The 14036-nt window shown below is 46.9% G+C and overlaps 1 non-coding gene across 1 annotated transcript; it reads left to right on the forward strand.

Moving 5' to 3' along the window:
* Positions 1–12593: 12593 nt before the first annotated feature.
* On the forward strand, positions 12594–12784 carry LOC134297203 (U2 spliceosomal RNA). Its single transcript, XR_010003958.1, has one exon. It is a non-coding gene; the product is annotated as a U2 spliceosomal RNA (small nuclear RNA).
* The last annotated feature ends 1252 nt before the right edge of the window (positions 12785–14036 follow it).

Below are 14036 nucleotides of genomic sequence, written 5' to 3' on the forward strand. Positions count from 1 at the left end.
ATCACATCAGCTCTAGTTCCTGATACAGAACATATGCCATCCAGTAGTCGCCACTTGCTTGCCCATATCTAATAATCTAGAGCTGATGTGGTCTATCCAATGCAATTTTCTGAATCAGCACCCCAAATAACCTCAGGAACAGGGCTAAAAATGAAGACACCAAGGTGCCCTCGCTTCCAGTTGCCACATGGAACGGCTCCACTCAGGGAGAGGCACGAGTAGGAGAAGCAGCAGTCAGGAGGCTTGTTGTCTTACCTTTCATGGGTAGTTGGCCTCTTCCCTCCCAACATCCCCATTGCCTTGGCACTAGAAGAAGATTTCGCGAGGCCATTTGGTCTTGTTGCGACTGTGTAGTAACGGTGAGGCTGCAGACCATATTTAGTTATTGAGGACCACTGGTGGTCCACAGACCACAGGTTGGGGACCACTGTTCTATACACTTTAGTTCATAATTCCACCCTCAAAGGGGACAAAACTATATGAGAAGTTTCTGCCTAATCTGTGCCATCTGTGCCATGCTTGTGGATTTCAATGGCTTCTCTGTGTAGTCTGACACCAAACTCAGTGCCCAAATACAAATCAAGGGACATGAAAGCACTGCAAACTAACTCAACCAGAGAAGTCAGCCATAGCAGAGCACTTGATGAACCAACCTGGACACAGTATACTATTTGAGAACACAGAAATGCTTGACCACTCTAACACCCACCATTTCAGACTATACAGAGAAGCCATTGAAATCCACAAGCATGTGGACAATTTCAGCAGAAAGGAGGAAACCATGAAAATGAATAAAATCTTGCTACCCATATTTTAAAAACTCTAAAATCAGGACAGTAAATAAAGAACAACACTCAGAAAACAGGGGAATTCCAGACAGGAAATAATCAGGGCCAGTTAACATCTCCCAACAAAAGATTCCCCCACTCAGGAAACAGCCAGACTTTGAAGCTGCAAGGCCATTCAATGCTAATCAAAGTGATCACTTGCAACATTCACACTTGCCTCAACTAGACAAGAGTTCTTTCTCCCACCCTGGGCATTCCATGGATATATAAATCCAACTTGCCTAGTTTTCACACCTCACAACCTCTGAGGATGCCTGCCATAGATCTGGGCGAAATGTCAGGAGAGAATGCTTCTGGAACATGGCCATATAGCCCTGAAAACTCACAGTAACCCTGATAGCTCTGTCCACTTTTTGGCATCAGTTCTGTTGCTACCAGCATGTCACTCCCAACTACTAAAGCAGTAGTTCTCAACCTATGGTTTCCAGGTGCTTTGGCCTACAACTCCCAGTAATCCCAGCCAGTTTACCAGCTGTTAGGATTTCTGGGAGTTGAAGGCTAAAACATCTGGGGCCTCACAGGTTGAGAACCACTGTATTAAGGGAATATAGCGCTTGGCAGAATGAACATCCTTGCATAGTTCCTGTATAAAAGCTTCAGCAGTGTTGTTCTAATGAGACACCAAATAGATTTTAAATCTATTAATTAAATGTATAGGTTTTCTGATGTTTTCTTTTGAATATATTCAAGACTTTGCTTTTTCCCCTCCTGCCCCATAGAATGCCTCCCTCCATTTGGATTAAGCTAATATTTTATAACGAAAATACTCAGAGATCTCTCAAGAAAAGAAACCCCAACCCACAGAATTTCGGTTTTGATAAGTTTCTAATTATAGAGCCCAGTCTAGCAAATAGTGTTGATGATTAAATCTTATTGATTTAGTGGAAAGGGATTTAGTAACAACTAAGCTCAAGACTTATCAATTTCAGTGGAAATGAATCATTTGCAACAAACCTTTTCTAGACTGTGTCCAGATCAAGACAAAGGGGAAGAACAAAATACTTCCATGGTCATGGGAGAAGCTGGTCCTAGCCCCTGGGACAAAAGTGTTATCAAACCCAATCAGCTCAATGTTGTTGGATCCGGGTGGAAATTAAATCAGGCTACCAAAGCAGCATACAGGAAGCTGTTAAATTAAAGCAAATCATCTGAGATCGGTTTTAATGAGGATGAGCAGTGTTTGCTAGGAGCCCTTTGACTCAGCATAATTAGAACCAGAGAAAGCTTCACTGTCATGCATTTAAAAATATCATAGTAAGATTTTTCTGACAGCTTTTTTAAAAACAACTCTTAGCCCTGAAGATTATGATCCGGAACAATAGCCTCAAGCTATAGGAAAGGAGATTCCCCCTGAACATTAGGAAGAACTTCCTAACCGTGAGAACTGTTCAGCAGTGGAACTCTCTGCTGCAGAGTGTGGTGGAGGCTCCTTCTTTGGAGGCTTTTAATCAGAGGCTGGATGGCCATCTGTCAGGGGTGCTTTGAATGTGATTTTCCTGCTTCTAGGCAGAGGGTTGGACTAGATGGTCCACGAGGTCTCTTCCAACTCTATGATTCTATGATTCTCCTTCTCTCCCTACTCTTTTCGAAATCATAACCAGATTTTCCTAGCAATGTACAATTTACTAATCCAATCGGATGGATTGAGGAGGCACTAAACACAGATATGCCTAATTGCTGTACATATCCAGGTCCATTCAGAAAGATATTCTCAAATAAATATTTCAAGAGAAGTATTTTTGGTTATTTAAATGTACTAGATCTGCTGTCCCAGCACTACTGGGAAAAGATAGCTCTTTCCTTCACTTTGGTGCTGAAAAGAGCCTGATGAGAATCGGAGAAGCAAGGTCTGCAAGGAGCATCAAATACGCATCTGAAATAGTAGCACAGAACTGGTCTCTACTTGCAAAGAGTACAAGAGGTTCTCATCCAGGGAGATTCCAGTTGTTGCTGGACTTTGACTCCCAGAACCCATACCAGTTGTGGCATCTGAGAGTTGAAGTCTAGCAACATCTGGACTCCTGCCCCCAAGAATTACTGATAGACAACCCACTGTTCATGAACCCAATCTATATCTATTATATCTTATCTATATCTTCTATCTATCTATGTCTATATCTATTCTATATTTCTTTTCTATCTAATCTATCAAATCTAATCTAAATCTAAATCTAAATCCATAATAAAAGCGAAAACCCATATGTGTGTATGTGGCACAGGTGTCCGCGCACACAGAGAGCCTCCAGCCTCCACAAACAGGCTACAGTTCCCAGGGCTCAGAATCCAGCAAGTCACCCCTTTGCACTGACATTGCGGTTACAGCGAGTTCCATATTCATGTAGCCCAGCCCCTGCCAATGTCCTTCCCAAACACTACGACCCACCACCCAAGGAATGCTTTCATTTGGGGACCAACCATTTCATCCTAGATTTTGCTTTTTCTTCCACTACAGGCAGGCATTCCAGGGTTCTCCATTGGTGTGGAATTTGCATGGCCCCGCCCACTGCCCTTCCCTTTCAAATCTGTCTGCATAACAAACACAGCAGAACCGAGCAGCAACTAAACTTACTGGAGGAGTTTGGGGATTGACTGCACATGGTGAAAGTTGTAGTTCACCCTGCATCAAGTCACACCACTGTGACTCTCCTACTGGGAAATTTAGAGGAGTTGTAGTTCACCTACACCCAGAACACTATGAACCCAAACAATGATGGGTCTGGGCCAAACTGGCCATGCATACCTGATATGCCCAGATTTGGTGGGTTTTGGAGGGGAATTGCCCTAAAGATTTGGGAGTAGTAGGTACTGGGATTTATAGTTCACCTGCAATGAATGAACACTTCTAACCCTACTGATGATACACCAGGACCACACTTGGCACTCTGAGCCCCCATAACCAATACAACATATTGCAAAGTTTGGGGGAAAAGGAGTTATAGTTTACTTGCATCCACAGAAAAAGAGCCCCCATGACTTACTTTACATCTAGGCAGTGCTGAGAGGGGGGATAGACTGTGTATGAAGGAACTTGCATATGGGAGTTGTGGTTCCCTGTACCAACTGAACCCAGCTGACACTGGATCTACACTAAACTTCAAACACAGGCAAACAATGCCTTTCTCAAACAACCCGGGCACCACCTGGTCCCCAAGCTAGTATCATAATAAAAGTGAAAACCCACATGTGCTTATGTGTGTATGTGGCACAGGTGTCCACTCACACAGACAACCTCCAGCCTCCACAAACAGGCTATAGTTCCCAGTGCTGTGGAGCCACCAAGTCACTCCATCAACTGTCATTGAAGGTTGCAGTGAGCACCATGAATATGTAGCCCAACCCCTGCCAATGTCCTCCCCAAACACTACGGTCCACCACCCAAGGAATGCTTTCACTTGGGGACCATTTCATCCTAGATTTTGCATTTTCCTCCAACACAGGCAGGCATCCCAAGGTTCTTCATTGGTGTGAAATTTGCATGACCCCACCTACTGCCCTTCCCTTTCAAATCTGCATAACAAACAGAGCAGACCTGAGTGGCAACTAATTTTACTGAAGGAGTTTGGGGATTCACCCTGAATCAAGTCAGAGCACTGTGACTCCTACTGGGGAATTTAGAGGAGTTGTAGTTCATCTACATCCAGAACGCTATGAACCCAAACAATGATGGTGTCACGACCCAGGCTACAGAGCACCAATAACCATGCGCAGAGACCAGATTCTATCTAATATCTTTATTAAGGAAATATATAAAGTTAATAAAAGCAAATGTAAAAGTTAGTCCAGAAGCAGACCTTTCAGGAAAGGTCAAAATTAGTCCAAGGAAACAATGTCCAATATGAAATATTAAGGTCCAAAGTTGTAATCCAATAACCGAAACACTCACTTTGCCAGGCAAAGTGAGGGGAGATGACAAGGTCCTTTAGTCCATGAACTTGAGCAAGGCTAGGAAATAACTTGATACTTGAAACAAGGCTTGAAACGTGGAACAAGGTAACGAGGAACAAGAACAAGGTCCGTGGAATAACTTGGTAAAATCCGTGAAACAAGGCAAGGTTTAGTCCTGGGAAACAAGGCAAGGTCCGTAGGTAAACAAAGGCTGGGAAACAGGAGCGAAGGCTGGAAACAAGGACAAGGCTTGAGCAGGAACGAGGCTTGAAACGGAGCGCGCTGTCCAGACACAACTCGCTCCGGAGGCTGACGAATTGACTCCGCGAAGTTACTTCGCGGGTAAAACACCTATATAGAGTCTAACTTTCCCGCCGAAGCAGTTCTCTGGGAACCAGAAACGAAAGCTAAACTCTGAGACCAGATGTTTGACTCCTTAAAGATTCTCACGAAAAGCAGACTTAATTGGCTACATTCTTAGCTGCTATTCTAGCACTCCTGCGCGAAGCTGCTTCCAAACCCCTCTGTTGTTTACAAAACTCATGGCGAGAGAACACGGGAGATGTAGGCTCAGGGTTTGTTTGACATACTTCTGGGACACAACTTTCTTGCAGGTGCAAGGTTCCCAGATCTGCCTGGGAAAGATCTGGCTGAGAAGATTCCAGTTCTGACTGGGAAGGTAAAAAACCCAAGTTTTCTTCTTCATCGGGCATTACAATGTCATGAGCAGGACTACAAGGCCCATGAGTCATCACACTATCCCCCTCCTCAAGGCCCCTCCCAAACTGGGACTCTCTCCCCGAGGCGCGAGGTCGCGGCTTGGCGGGATAGGTTTGATGAAAGCGACGGGTTAGATCAGGAGCATGGACTGTGGAGGCGTCTTCCCAAGAGCGTTCCTCAGGGCCAAAACCCACCCAGTCAATGAGATATTGTAGGCGGCGGCGGTGAAAGCGAGAATCCAAAATGTCCTCAACCTCGAACTCCTCCTCCCCATTCATCAAAACAGGAGGGGGGGCCGGTTGGTCTGTATCAGGACGCACACCATCCGCCGGAAGGAGCAGGGAGCGGTGAAACACTGGGTGAATGCGCATTGAACGCGGAAGTTGGAGTTTGAAAGTCACGGGGTTTAATTGCGCCACCACTGGATAGGGACCAATGAAACGGGCATCTAACTTCCGGCAAGGGCGATGGGAGGGCAAAAAGCGAGTGGACAGAAAAACCCGATCTCCTACCTTGATTTCGGGGCCCGGTTGGCGATGTTTGTCCGCGTGACGTTTATAGTCCTCCTTGGCTTGGTCTAGTTGTTGGAGCCAAAGTTGTTGCACCGCTGTGAGTTCCTGCAGCCAATCCTCTGCTGCGGGAACTTCTGAAGTTTCAATGACAGGGGGAAAGAAACGTGGATGGAAGCCGTAGTTTGCAAAGAACGGCGTTTCTTTTGTAGAAGCTTGAACTCCATTGTTGTAGGCAAACTCTGACAGTGGTAACAGAGAAGCCCAATTGTCCTGTTGGTAGTTTACATAACAGCGAAGATACTGTTCCAAAGTGGCATTGGTGCGCTCCGTTTGCCCATCTGTTTGGGGATGATGAGCTGAAGATAAACGAGAGTCTATGCCCAATAGTTTTTGTAGTGCCTTCCAGAAACGAGAGGTGAATTGAGATCCACGGTCTGTGACCAAACTCTTGGGCAATCCATGTAGTCTGAAAACATGTTGAAGGAATAGATCTGCAGTCTCTTTGGCCGTGGGGAGGCCTTCACAGGGAATGAAATGGGCTAACTTGGTGAAAAGGTCCACCACCACTAGGATCGTGGTGAATCCACAGGAAGGTGGTAGGTCAGTGATGAAATCCGCAGAAATTATTTCCCATGGGCGAGATGGGGTAGGAAGGGGGTGTAGAAGCCCTGAGGGCTTCTCCCTTCTTATCTTGGAGCGCTGGCATACTGGGCAGGTGTTGACATATTTTTCCACATCTTTGCGGATCTTGGGCCACCAGAAATCTCTTAGGATCAGATGCATGGTTTTAAATAGTCCGAAATGCCCTGCTGGTTTGCAGTCATGACACAGACGAAGTGCTTTTTCCCTGCCCGGTCCGGGTGGGATATAAACATGATTTCTATAGCAAAGCAGTCCATCTTTAAGCGAAAAGGGAAAATGCAGACCTTGACGAAGTTGGTCCTGCGCCCAGGCATCTGCTTGCTGACTAGCCCTGATTTCTTGAGCACAGATGGGTCCTGGAGTAGAGGGAGTTGAATCAATGGGAGTGGATTTGGTGTTCCCCACTGTGAGCGTGGCAAAGTTCTCGGGTTGTAGTAGTTGGGATTCAAAGGTCTCCTTGCGTCCTGCAGCGTATTCCGGTTTACGTGACAGGGCGTCAGCTTGCTTGGTTTGGGCTGGGGTCACATAATGAATCTGGAAGTTGAAACGTTCAAAGAATAAAGCCCAACGTTGCTGCCTCTGATTTAGCTTGCGGGCAGTTCTTAGATGTTCTAGATTCCGATGGTCAGTGTGGACTTCAATGGGAAATTTGGCCCCTTCTAGCCAATGTCTCCAAGTTTCAAAAGCTGCCTTTATGGCTAATAGTTCCTTTTCCCAAATGGTATAGTTCCTCTCTGGTGCGGTTAGTTGACGAGAATAATAGGCACAAGGATGAAGGTGATCTCCCACCGGTTGTAGGAGCACAGCCCCAATTGCCACATCAGAGGCGTCCGCTTGCACCACAAAAAGGGTTTCAGGATCTGGATGCTGAAGGATTGGCTGGGACGTGAATAATTTCTTTAGTTGCTGAAACCCTTTCTCTGCTTGATCAGTCCAGCGGAAGGGCTGTTTTCCACGGATGCAGCTAGTGATTGGGTCTGACCAGCGGGCAAAATCTGGAATGAACTTGCGGTAATAGTTCGCGAACCCCAAGAATCGCTGTACCTCCTTCTTGTTAGTTGGCGCCCGCCATTCCAATACTGCTGAAACCTTGGCTGGATCCATGGAGAGCCCTAGAGGCGAGATACGGTATCCAAGGAAATCTACCTCTTGTAGATCAAAAGCGCATTTTTCCAGCTTGGCATAAAGTCCATGATCCCGCAATCGTTGTAACACCATTTTGACGTGGTTCTCATGTTCTGATTGTGATCTAGAAAACACCAAAAAATCGTCCAGGTAGATTATCAAGAACCTATCTAGATAGTCCTGAAAAATGTCATTGACAAAATGCTGGAACGTTGCGGGAGCTCCGCATAATCCATAATTCATAACTCGGGACTCGAATAATCCGAATTTAGTCTGGAAGGCGGTCTTCCACTCGTCCCCTTCTCTGATGCGAACTAGATTATAAGCCCCCCGTAGGTCCAGCTTGGTGTAGACCTTGGCTCCTCGAAGTCGGTCTAATAGATCCGAGATTAAGGGCAGGGGATAGCTGTTCCGCTTAGTGATATTGTTCAATGCTCTGTAGTCCACCACCAAGCGTAATTCCCCTGACTTCTTCTTCACAAACATCACTGGGGAGGCGGCTGGGGATTGAGAGGGTCTGATGAATCCCTTGCGAAGGTTTGTCTCTATGAATTCCCTGAGAGCTTCTTGCTCTGGTTCAGTCAGGGAGTAGAGATGCCCTCGCGGGATCGGGGCCCCCTCCACCAAGTCAATGGCACAGTCATAAGGCCTATGTGGGGGTAATTTTTCGGCTTCTTTTTCATTGAATACATCCCAATACTCGGAGTACTTCTTTGGCAAGGTGATAATGGGCTCGGTGTCTGTGGCGTGGCAGACCTTGGCTACGAGGCAATGGTTTTGGCAGTACTTTGAAGCAAACTGCAGTTCTCTGTTGGACCAGGAGATGCTTGGGTCGTGAAGTGTCAGCCATGGAATCCCCAAAATCACAGGGAAATGGGGAACCTCAGTAACAAAGAAGGAAATCTCTTCCATATGTTCCCTTATCCACATCCTGGTGGGTTCCGACCACTGGCTTACGGGGCCCGTCTTGAGAGGACGGCCATCGATGGCTTGCACCACACGGGCATTCTTGAAGTCATGATATTGTAATCCCAGAGAGTCGGCATACTCTCTATCAATGAAATTGTTGGTAGCTCCTGAGTCTATCATGGCGTGGATCATGACGGGTCCCTTTTTTGCTGACCATAAGGTGACCACTAGAAGGAACAGGACCCCGGTTGGCGGCTCTTGAATGGGTTTCTTGACCGGGTTGGCGAGCCTCTCTACGCCCGGTCGTTGGCTTCCCCCGCCGGCTGTGTGCCAGCCGCCTCAGACGCCTTCGTCTCCGTGGAGGACGCCGCCGCAAGACGGGCGGCGGGCTTCCCTTTGGCTGGGCACTCTCTGGCGAAGTGGCCCCCATTCCCGCAATACCAACAGAGATTTAGGCGTTGGCGGCGGGCCTTCTCGGCGGTGTCTAATCTGGGACGCACATTGCCCAACTGCATCGGCACCTCCTCGCTCCCTCTGGGGTATGGGGATGGTGGTGGGGGTCTCCACACTGGGCGCGGCTGAACGCTGGCGGGAGCGGGGGGTTTTGCCCCAGCTCTACCGCTCTGGCCTCGTACCCACTGTTTCCTGTTGGCAATCATGACTTCAGCCCGTAAACATTGATCGATGAGTGCTTCAAGCGTTTGGGGAGGATCCACCTTGGAGATTTCCTCCAGCATTTCAATGTTGAGACCCTCCCGAAATTGTCCTCTGAGGGCAACATCGTTCCAGCCGGTGTTGTGGGCCAGCACTCGGAACTCGGCTATGTACTGAGACATGGGTCTGTCTCCTTGGAAGAGGCGGCGGAGTTTGTGCCCGGCTGCCTCCAAATTGTCCTCGATTCCCCAGGTCGCCTTAAGGTGGTCCAAGAAATGTTGCGCTGACCTTAGATGTGGGGAGGCTTGGTCGAACAGAGCCGTCGCCCAGTTAGCCGCTGGCCCGTCTAGGAGACTGTAAATCCACGCCACCTTGATGTCTTCCTGGGGAAACTCGGCATCACGGGCCTCTAGATAAGCTTGACATTGGCGACGGAAAACATGAACCTTAGAAGCTTCTCCAGTAAACTTGGTTGGCAACGCCATGGCCGGAAGACGGATTCCGCGTTCCTTCAAACCCTTTATTTCCCCATCCTGTGCATTGAGCTTATCCCGGATTCGGTCCACCTCATCCTTGTCGATGGTGTAGGTAATCGGCTGGCCGCCCGGCACGGTTCCGGTAGACATTCTGGCCTTGGTTAATTGGTGCTTATGGGTGGCGGAGTCAAACTGTCACGACCCAGGCTACAGAGCACCAATAACCATGCGCAGAGACCAGATTCTATCTAATATCTTTATTAAGGAAATATATAAAGTTAATAAAAGCAAATGTAAAAGTTAGTCCAGAAGCAGACCTTTCAGGAAAGGTCAAAATTAGTCCAAGGAAACAATGTCCAATATGAAATATTAAGGTCCAAAGTTGTAATCCAATAACCGAAACACTCACTTTGCCAGGCAAAGTGAGGGGAGATGACAAGGTCCTTTAGTCCATGAACTTGAGCAAGGCTAGGAAATAACTTGATACTTGAAACAAGGCTTGAAACGTGGAACAAGGTAACGAGGAACAAGAACAAGGTCCGTGGAATAACTTGGTAAAATCCGTGAAACAAGGCAAGGTTTAGTCCTGGGAAACAAGGCAAGGTCCGTAGGTAAACAAAGGCTGGGAAACAGGAGCGAAGGCTGGAAACAAGGACAAGGCTTGAGCAGGAACGAGGCTTGAAACGGAGCGCGCTGTCCAGACACAACTCGCTCCGGAGGCTGACGAATTGACTCCGCGAAGTTACTTCGCGGGTAAAACACCTATATAGAGTCTAACTTTCCCGCCGAAGCAGTTCTCTGGGAACCAGAAACGAAAGCTAAACTCTGAGACCAGATGTTTGACTCCTTAAAGATTCTCACGAAAAGCAGACTTAATTGGCTACATTCTTAGCTGCTATTCTAGCACTCCTGCGCGAAGCTGCTTCCAAACCCCTCTGTTGTTTACAAAACTCATGGCGAGAGAACACGGGAGATGTAGGCTCAGGGTTTGTTTGACATACTTCTGGGACACAACTTTCTTGCAGGTGCAAGGTTCCCAGATCTGCCTGGGAAAGATCTGGCTGAGAAGATTCCAGTTCTGACTGGGAAGGTAAAAAACCCAAGTTTTCTTCTTCATCGGGCATTACAATGTCATGAGCAGGACTACAAGGCCCATGAGTCATCACAGATGGGTCTGGACCAAACTTGTCATGCGTACCCGATATGCCCAGATTTGAATACTGGTGGGTTTTCAGGGGAATTGGCCTGGACATTTGGGAGTAGTAGGTACTGGGATTGATAGTTGACCGGCAATCCAACCCCACTTATGATGGACCAGGACCAAACTTGGCACACAGAGCCCCCATAACCAATAGAACATATTGGACTACTTTGAGGAAAAGGGAGTTATAGTTCACCTGCATCCAGAGAAAAAGTGACCTCCACCGACAATGGACCAGGACCAAACTTCGCATAGAGAAGCCTCAAGACCAACTGCACATACTGCAGGGGGTTGTGGGAATGGGCCTTGATTTTGGGAGTTGTAGTTCATCTGTATCCAAAGACCACCGAATCCAGTCAACGACGGATCTGGACCAAACTTGGCACACAGACTCAACATATCCTGCTGTGGATACTGACAGATGTTTAGGGACAATTGCCCCGGGAATCTGGGAGTTGTAGTAGTTCACCCCCATCCAGAGAACACTGCAGCCAGGCGATGACCAGCCAATGACGAATCTGGACCACACTTGGTACACTGACCCAAAATGGCCAACTTTGAATACTGGCAGGGTTTGGGGAGGACTGACCCACGATTCTGGGAACTGTAGTTCTCCCACTCCAAACTAAGAATACATAACGTTCAAAGACATATATAATGCTTTTCTCAAATGACCTGGGCACCGCCGGGTCCCCAAGCTAGATAGATAGATAGATAGATAGATAGATAGATAGATAGATAGATAGATAGATAGATATAAAATTAGCATATTACAGTATTAGTATTTTATATTGTTATATTGTACTATACCACTATACTGGAATACTATTAGTAACATTGCATGTAATATATAATATACAATTAATATTTTATGATATATAGATGGCCCCTGGGATCTCTTCTATGTGATAAACTGACCTTGTGTCAGTTATGCAAAAAAAAAAAGTAATGTTGAAGTCTTTCCACGCAATGCAAGACATTGCATTTGCAAGAGTACTAAATGGAGGGTGAAGGCGAAGCAGTCAAGGGCTTCTTCCTGAACAGAAAAGCGTGTTTTTTGGTCTTGGAATCTTCGGGGTTGCCGTGGTTACCGCCCGGGCCCAGAAAGTAGGCGGGGCCAAGGCGGAGCAGGTCAGCTGGCGGTTGCTAAGGGAGCCTTCGTTGGCCTCTCTGTAAGTAAAGCGCAGCACTTAATAGATATGATTTAATAATGATTAATAATTGTTGGCTAACACCAAGAATCCCTCCCCTCCCCCTGTCTCCCCCCAGTTATTAATATATACTTAATAGATAGAGAAAGAAACACTGGAAAGGGCGGCAAGGAATGAACACAATCACCACAGGGCTTCGCGGAAGAGAAAGTGGGCGCGGTCATGCAAATTTTACCAATGGAAAAAAAGTTAAAAGTGGACAAAACGCGTCAAACATAGGATTGAATTGTCTCCATATGAATGTGTCCACTTGAGTGTTGGAAAGTATTGGGTTTGTGGAACACATTGGCAGGGGTTAGGGGTCGGACAGTTCGAAGACATTTTCAGGAGCTTCAGTATCTTTACTGCGCTCCCAGTAACTTTAAAGATTGTTGAAAAGAAGGACTTGGGCGGCTCAGAAATTATTCAGGATCGCTTCTCGGCCTTTTGGCTAAGATCAAGTGTAGTATCTGTTCTTATCAGTTTAATATCTGATATGTCCTCTATTTGAGGACTATATATTAAATGGATTTTTGGACTTGGGAGATGGAGTAGGGGCTTGCTCCATCCACTCCACGCATCGACCTGGTATTGCAGTGCTTCCAGGAACGGTGCACCTCCCTCTGGGGGGAATAACAGTGGTGAAAAGGTAGATGAGTATTATGTTGTTGAAGGGTATCAAGGTTATAGTTGTTGGTTAATTGAAAAGGACTACAGTATTTCCTAATATTTCATTTATATTTATGGAAGACGTTCTCAGACGTAATTATGTGACAAACTAGTCAAGTGGGGTTTACAGTATGTATCTGGAATATCCAGGGAGAGAGAAGTAATACATGTCTATAGTAAAAGTCAGTGTTTGTTTGTATGTGGGTATCTGGCAGCTTTCTGATTGGCGGCCACTTCAACAGGCCTGACCTCTAGATCAAACTTGCCACACATAACCCCTATGACCCATTCTATGTCCTGGTGCCATTTGGGGGATGGTGAACCATGGATGATGGGATTTGTTGTACTTTCAATTGCTTCGGCTCCCACAGACCTCTGGAACTAGACCAAACTTGGCACATAGAACCCCCATGGGCTACTTTACATCCCAGTGTGGTTTGAGGGTGGATAGACCAAGGATGATGGGATTTGCAGTACTTTCAAACACTTTGTCTCTGACAGACCATTGTTACTGTAACTAATGATGGATCATGACCAAACTTGGTACACATACCCCTCATGACCCAATTTACGTCCTGGTGCAGTTTGAGGGAGGACATACCAAGGATAATGGGACTTGCAGTACCTTCACGCCCTGAGATCACTGCAACTGCCACCAATGACTGATCAAGACCAAACTTGGCACACAGAGTACCGATGACCCACTCTATACATTGGTGCAGTTTGGAAGATGATGGACCATGGATGATGGCAACTGCAATACCTTCACTCACTTCCAGAGACCTCTACAACCCCCCCCCCCCCCCCCACCAATGACTGATCAAGAGCAAACTTGGCACGCAGAGCCCTGATGACCCACTCTATACCCTGGTGCAGTTTGGAGGAAGATGGACCATGGACGATGGGACTTGCAGTATCTTCACTCAGTTCCTGAGAGCACTGTGACTCCCACCAACGACAAATGTGTACCAAACTTGGCACATGGAGCCCTCATGACCCACTTTACGTCCTGGTGCAGTTTGGGGGAGGACATACCAAGGATAATGGGACTTGCAATACCTTCACTTACTTCCTGAGACCACTGCAACTGCCACAAACGACTGATCAATACCAAACTTGGCATACATCCATGACCCATTCTATATCCTGGTGTGGTTTGGAGGACGATGGCCCATGGACGATAGGACTTACAGTATCTTAACTCA

The sequence above is a fragment of the Anolis carolinensis genome, chromosome 2 (assembly GCF_035594765.1).
Source record: "Anolis carolinensis isolate JA03-04 chromosome 2, rAnoCar3.1.pri, whole genome shotgun sequence".
Classification (NCBI taxonomy): domain Eukaryota; kingdom Metazoa; phylum Chordata; class Lepidosauria; order Squamata; family Dactyloidae; genus Anolis; species Anolis carolinensis.